At 34.8% G+C, this 7,500-nt stretch overlaps 1 long non-coding RNA gene across 1 annotated transcript in view; it reads left to right on the forward strand.

The window, feature by feature from the left end:
* Positions 1-7,500, forward strand: part of LOC118764408 — a 19,973-nt gene that overhangs the window by 7,009 nt on the left and 5,464 nt on the right. Inside the window, exon 2 of the long non-coding RNA XR_005000222.1 lies at positions 5,878-5,882. This is a non-coding gene — a long non-coding RNA (uncharacterized LOC118764408). The remainder of the gene's footprint in view (positions 1-5,877; positions 5,883-7,500) is intronic.

Raw genomic sequence — 7,500 nt, forward strand, 5'->3', positions numbered from 1 at the left:
TGTAAAAAGAGACAGAAATTTTTGGTATACTTCAATTCCTGTCATATATTCTTTCTTTCTTTTGTATTTTTCTAGCTTAACGCTTTAAATAGAAGAAATTATAGAGTAAACCAAATGAAAATGTAACTTTTATACAAGAAACCATTGCGAAAAAAAAAAAAATCCTATTGTTATTGCAACTTCTGAAGAATAGGTTTGGTGATTCGTCAACTGGTTATTGGTTCTTTAAATCTAGAAGCAGCAAACGTTATATCGATGTTGCTGTTGTTGTCGTTTCAGATGCAGATGTTGGCGTTGTTGTTGATGTTGTTGTTACGTTCTTTTAGACTTTCATTTTTGTTTGTCGTTCATTTTGCATTCGCTTTTATTTATTTATTTACCTATCTATTTATTTAGTAATTTAGTTATTTATATCTCTTATTTTATTATATTTTATTATATTTCTTTGTCTTGTTTTTTTTGCTCTTGTTGTTGTTGTTGTTTTTTGTGTGTGTTTTGTCTTTTGTCTTTGAATCGTCATCACAACACGACGAAACTGGATAGATAATTAATGTATATGTTTTGGGGTGCTGTCTATGTGTTTATATCTGTCTATTTATATATCATTGTTTGCCACTCTCTCTCTCCCTCTCTATCTCTTTCGATGTGTGTGTGTGTGTGTGTGTGTGTGTGTGTGTGTGACAAAGCGTGAGTGTGTGTATATGCATGGCTGTATGCATCCATATCTACGAATAAAATTGAAAACGCATGTAACATATAGACATCATATACATGTATACAAATATGTGTGTGCGTGTGAGTTTATGAACGTATATATATATATATGTATGTATTTATGCATGTATGTGTGTGTATATATACGTACAAAGAGGGAGAGAGTGTGACATATATATTTATATAGACAGACGTTTAAACATGTAATTATATGCAACACTGTTAGTGTCTGTATTTGTGTGCATGTGTTTGTAGTAGTAGTAGTAGTGGTAGTAGACGACATATCTAGGTGAAGAATAGCAATAGCATCAAAGACTTTCTTTTGTAAGAAATTCTAACGGAACAAGACAGACCTCAGTCACAAACTTTACAATCAAAACGGTCTGAACCTAAGAAAATAGAAACGCGCGCGCGCACTAATATATATACACATACATACATTCATACATACATACATGCATACATACATATATATGTGTGTGTGTGTGCATGTGTGTTCGCATGTATGTGTGTTATGTGTTTGCATGTCTGTGTTTATTTGGGTCTCTCTGTCTTTCTTTGTCTTCTAACTTCGCTCTCTCTCTCTCCCTCCCTCCCTCTCTCGCTCCCCCCCTCTTTATATGTATCTATCATTTAGTGTATATATATGTCTGTGTTGACATTTGTCTGTGTGCGCATGCGTTACTGTTTGTGAAAGTATAAGTATCTATTCCTACGTTCGTATATTTTCCTATTTTCCTTTTTGACATTTGATAAAGTTTGTTTACGGGGGAGTCAGAGCTTGTCCAGAAAACTGTTCCTATAATGGCCAGACAGCCTATACGTTTTTTATCAGACAACATTTTCAAGTGGGTAACATTATCTAATGTATTCTTCGTGTTTTTACATCAAAACATATTTCTAAATGTGCAGTTTGGAAGTCATTTCAGCGCGATTTCTAAAAACCTCATAATACGATATAATCAACTGAGATAAAATTAAAATAGTGAAATGTATGAATTTTATGTTTCTTTTCCTTCAAAGAATTTCGATCCTAGGCCTATTTCTTAGAAAGCGCATCTTCACCTAGTTTAAAGTTATTTCAATGGTATCAATAATTGAACCACATTTTGCTGAAAAGATTTAATTAGACCCGAACATGCACAGACTTGTCGAAAGACCTGCCAAGAATCAGATGTATTTGACCAGTAACATAGGTTCATTTAATTTTTTGATCACTTGTATATTTAAGGGATTCCCTCCCACGTTCCTTTTGGGAATAATTTTCATTATCAGCAATGGCTTTTTAAATTGATTGTTGTTATAATTCAATACTATTTTCGAGTCATCACCTTACCATAATATTTCAGTAACTATATATTCGTAAGTGTGTGCATCAATGCGTGTATAAATATATATATATATATATATTCATACATGTATATTATATACATACATGTATGTTTATATATATATATATATAATATAATATATATATATATATATATATATATTCATACATTATATTATATACATACATATATGTTTATATATATATATTATATATATATATATATAAATTCATACATGTATATTATATACATACATATATGTTTATATATATATATATATATAATATATATATATATATATATATTATATATATATATATATATATAATATATATATATATATGTCCCACTGCGCGGCATCTTGGGCAAGTGTCTTCTGCTAAAGCCCCGGGCCGACCAATGCCTTGTGAGTGGATTTGGTAGACGGAAACTGAAAGAAGCCTGTCGTATATATGTATATATATATGTGTGTGTGTGTGTATGTGTGCGTGTGTTTGTGTATGTGTGTTTGTCCCCTAGCATTGCTTGACAACCGATGCTGGTGTGTTTACGTCCCTGTCACTTAGCGGTTCGGCAAAAAGATACCGATAGAATAAGTACTGGGCTTACAAAGAATAAGTCCCGGGGTCGATTTGCTCGACTAAAGGTGGTGCTCCAGCATGGCCGCAGTCAAATGACTGAAACAAGTAAAAGAGTAAAGAGTAAAAGATATATATATATATATACATACATACATGTATGTTATATACAGACATATATATATATATACAGACATATATGTTTATATATATATATATATTATATATATATGTATATATATACATACATGTATATTATATATATACAATACATGCACATAAATATATGCATATACATATACATATCTATATATACATATACATATCTATATATATTCACACACACTCACACACATATATATGTATATATGTGTGTATATGGTATATGTGCGTATGCATCTATATATATATTTACATATATGTGTATATACACATATGAATGTACATATGTATAAGCATTGATATACTTATTGATATATCGCAATACATATATATGTATCAATACATATATGTATGTGTGTATATACATATATGTGTATGTGGGGAGAGAGAGAGAGAAGGAGAGAGTCACACACATTAAATCATGCGTGTGTTCGTACATGTGAGTGTGTAAGCGTTAACGTATGGTTATAGAATCTATACATACATCTCTACGTTCTGCCAGTTTGTTTTCGTTTCCTTATTTTTCTTTCTCATATTTTTCCTAGATTTTTTTTCCCTCTGACACATGGTACTTCTTTTATCTAATGAATGTCATAGTTTGTCTACGCCTGTAGACAAACATATCTACATTACGACTGCTAAACATATATATTGTCAATAGAACTAGAATTATTATTGCCTAGATATAAATTTTATTTTCCTTCTGTATGTATATATATAGACTATTGTTTCGAAATCTATTCTTGATCGCCGTATTTTTGTAGGGTTTAAAGTTCAAATTCAATTTTTTTTAAGATTAAAATATATTTTTAAACTATTCTTTTAGAATGAATAAACGCATGAGTTACTACAAAGGAAAGGAAGCGCATTATATAGAGTGTGGTGTTGACGCTTTTAAAAATGGCAACAAATTTGTAGAGTCGTTAGAGCGGCAGATAGGATGGCCAGCTTTCGATATTAGTCCTAGGATGCCATTGCTGGTTCAAATCTCGCTGAAGCCGACTTTGCATTTTATTGCTTTGGTATCGATGGATAAAATACTAATAAATTAATGGAATCGATTCTGTTTCTTCTCTTATTCAGAATTACTTAAAGCCGATGAGAATTTGTTTGTGTTACTTCTTGAATCATTTAAACTCATAAGGCTGATTTCTCCGTTTCTGTGGCATTTAAACCCCTCCTGGGTGGGACTTCTGTCCGTCGCATGTTTACTCATTTTTGCGATTTGATTGAAATGGAGAAAACGTGAAATAAAGTGTTTTGCTCAAGAACAGAACGCATTTCCCGACCCAGGAATCGAAACTACAATCTTACGATCATGAGTTCAACATCCCTAATCACTAATCCATGCACCTCCAATGAAACAGGGTGCATCTACCGTAGTAGCCGTATTTCGTCTGTCATTATTTTGTGAGTTCAAATTCCGTCGAGGTCGACTTTGCCTTTCATCCTTTCGGGGTCGATAAATTAAGTACCAGTTACGCACTGGGGTCGATGTAATCGACTTAATACCTATGTCTGTCTTTGTTTGTCCCCTCTGTGTTTAGCCCCTTGTGGGTAATAAAGAAATAGGGTACATGTACCGTTCCGTTATCGGTAGGATCAATATGGTACGTTATACAAGTTCGTCTGATTAATTATATTCACCGACCATGAACGCTATGGCAGCTCATATTTAAATCCTGTTTTTATTTAATGATGTATATGTGTGTGAGTGTGTGTGTGTGTGTGTGTGTGTGTGTGTGTGTGTGTGTGTGTGTGCGTGTGTGTGTGCGTGTGTGTGTGCGCGAGCGTAAAAGCGGCGAGCTGGCAAAATCGTTAGCACGCTGGACGAAATGCTTAGCAGTATTTCGCCCGTCGCTACGTTCTCAGTTCAAATTCCGTCGACTTTGACAGTCATCCTTTCGGGATTGATAAATTAAGTAAGAGTGAAACACTGGGGTCGAGATAATTGACTAGCCCCATCTCCCAAAATTTCAGTAGAAAGGATATATATGTGTGTGTAGATGCAGAATGGCTGAATTAGTTAAAATCTTCGCTTCTCAAACATGCGGTACCTTCTGAACGCAACTGAGCATAGAAGAAATGATTATGATATTTGAGAGATGTGATTGTACTTGGAATTCGAAAATAAAGTTTTGTTACAGCTTGTGCTGTGCTGTTTCTGCCCGAGAATTACATTAAGGGTACATGTGTCTGTGGAATGCGTACCCAGTTACACGACATTTCAGAAGTCTGTATCCAGTTCATCGAGCAACTGAATTCTCATCGTTGAAATGATTTTTACTTTCAAAATACCCGACGAAATGGTATTGTTAAGTAATCATATAACGTAATACATTAATGTACAAATAAGCAGCCATGCCATGGAAACATGCGTAGCGTAATTTGAACATCTACATTTTATTCATATTCTTTTACTACATGTGGGTGTGTGTAATATGTATGCAAGTATTTGTACCCGAAGGAAGGTAGCACAAATCCATGTTGTATTCTTCTACATAGATTCCAGGACAAATACATAGCGCTTTTTATTGAAATAACCACAGATTCGTCGATCTGACGAGAATGTAAGAAGGGCAAGCCCAAGAACTACAAAGGTGGAAAGAGGATGAGAAATTAATGTATTTTCAAATGCAAAACGTAATATGACGAAAAATTTAACAACTTTTCATGAAGCGTTCTGTCGTTTCTCTCTTTCCGTTGACGAACCAAAGCAATAGATTTTACATGATCATATGATCTGCTAGAAGCTTTTTCTATCACTAAAATTTCAGTCTGGCATCTTGAAACAAGGGACACATTAAATAATGTAGTCCTAGATACGCCAAACTCGAAAGAACGTCATGATGGCCATGTCTGAACATCGTTGATGTTCAAACCATGACTCACGTTCGCTGAGTCATGGCTGACCTTGAATTCAAAATTAACGACAATGCCACAAACAGCAGCCACCTCATCACTCTTGTATAGAAATATTGATTTCAAATTTCGACACCAGGCAAGCAGGTTTGATAGAGGGGCTAAGTCAATTAAATCGACCCCAGTGTTCAATTAGTTACTTATTTTATTCACCCGCGAAAGGATGAAAGACAAAGTGGACTCCGGTGGAATTTAAACTTAGAACGTTAAGACAGACGAAATGCTGCTAAGCGTTTTGTCCGGCCTGTTAACGATTTAGCCATCTCGTCGCCTTATTCTTGTACAGAAATATTAATATCAATAATAATAATAATAATAAAAATAATATTAATAATAATAATAATAATAATAATAATAATAATAATAATAATAATAATAATAATAATAATAATAATGATTGCTTCTACTGAAGGGAAAGAGGACTAGTCGATTACATCGACCCTAGTATTTCACGGGTACTTGATTTATCAACCCCGAAAGGATGAAAGGCAAAGTCGACCCTGATGGTGGAATTTGAACTGAGAACGTAGCGACGGGCGAAATATCGCTAAGCATTTCGTCCAGCGTGCTAAAGATTCTACCAGCTCACCGCCTTATCAATAATAAACCTTTCTACTGGAAGGACAAGGCTTCAAATTTTGGGGGCAAGGGTTAAGTTGCTTAGATCGATCCCAGTTCATAAATGGTACTTATTTCGTTGATCACGAAAGGATGAAAGGCAGAGCTGACCTCAGCGGAATTTGAACTGAGAATGTAAAGGCAGACGAAATACCGCTAAGCATTTCGCCTTACTCTCGCACAAAAATATTACTACCAATAATAATAAAAATAATCATTTCTACTAAAGGCGCAAGGCCTGAAATTTGGGGGAAAAGAACTAGTCGATTACGTCGACCCTAGAATTTTACTGGTATTTCATCGACCCTAGTATTTCATCCGAAAGGCTGAAAGAGACAAAGTCGACCCCAGCGGAATTTGGACGCAGAGTGCAACGACGGGTGAAATACTGCTAAGCATTTCGTCAAATGCGCTAACGATTCTGCCAGCTCACCGCTATATCAATAATAATAATAATAATAATAATATAATAATAATAATAATAATAATAATAATAATAATAATGATGATAATAAAATGCCCTGGTGCAGTACTATGCAGTTGCTCTCGTGGCTTCTGATCTTAACTGATTGGACGTGTTATCATGTACATTGTATTGTCTTGGTATAAAAGATGGGCTACAGCAAATATTCTGCTCAATACCACTGATTTGCTTGTCAGTTGTTTGACCTTAACCAGTTGACCATGTCCCTTAGAGGCTGACGATATGTGCATCTCTGATCACAAGCAGCAGTAGTGGGGGAGCATCATTGCCGTGTGTTGAAAGGAATTCTTTGGGGTTTGAATAATTCACCTTTTGAAACATGGGTGGATCGTTCAACATCCTTAAACAATACTTATTCAGGGACCTTTTGAGGGGGATGGGCTACTCAACTTGAAGAAAATTCTAACTGGGCCCCACCTGCAAGGTCATGTACTGTTTATCTTGATATGAGATCACCATGTCGCGCACATATGGTTGAGATACATGTGTGTAGTGTACCCTTATCAGACGGGTAGTCATGATGTGTATACTGGTCTTCATATATTTTACCCCAGTGTCACTTTGATGGCATGCACTGCTCTCTCACTCAATAATAATAATAATATTTTCTTACATTTACACGAAGTCATGAATATTGTCTGCAGGGGTCTCGACGGTTAAATCGATCCAGTACTTGGCTTGTACATTCCCC

Source organism: Octopus sinensis, linkage group LG8 (assembly GCF_006345805.1).
Source record: "Octopus sinensis linkage group LG8, ASM634580v1, whole genome shotgun sequence".
Classification (NCBI taxonomy): Eukaryota; Metazoa; Mollusca; class Cephalopoda; order Octopoda; family Octopodidae; genus Octopus; species Octopus sinensis.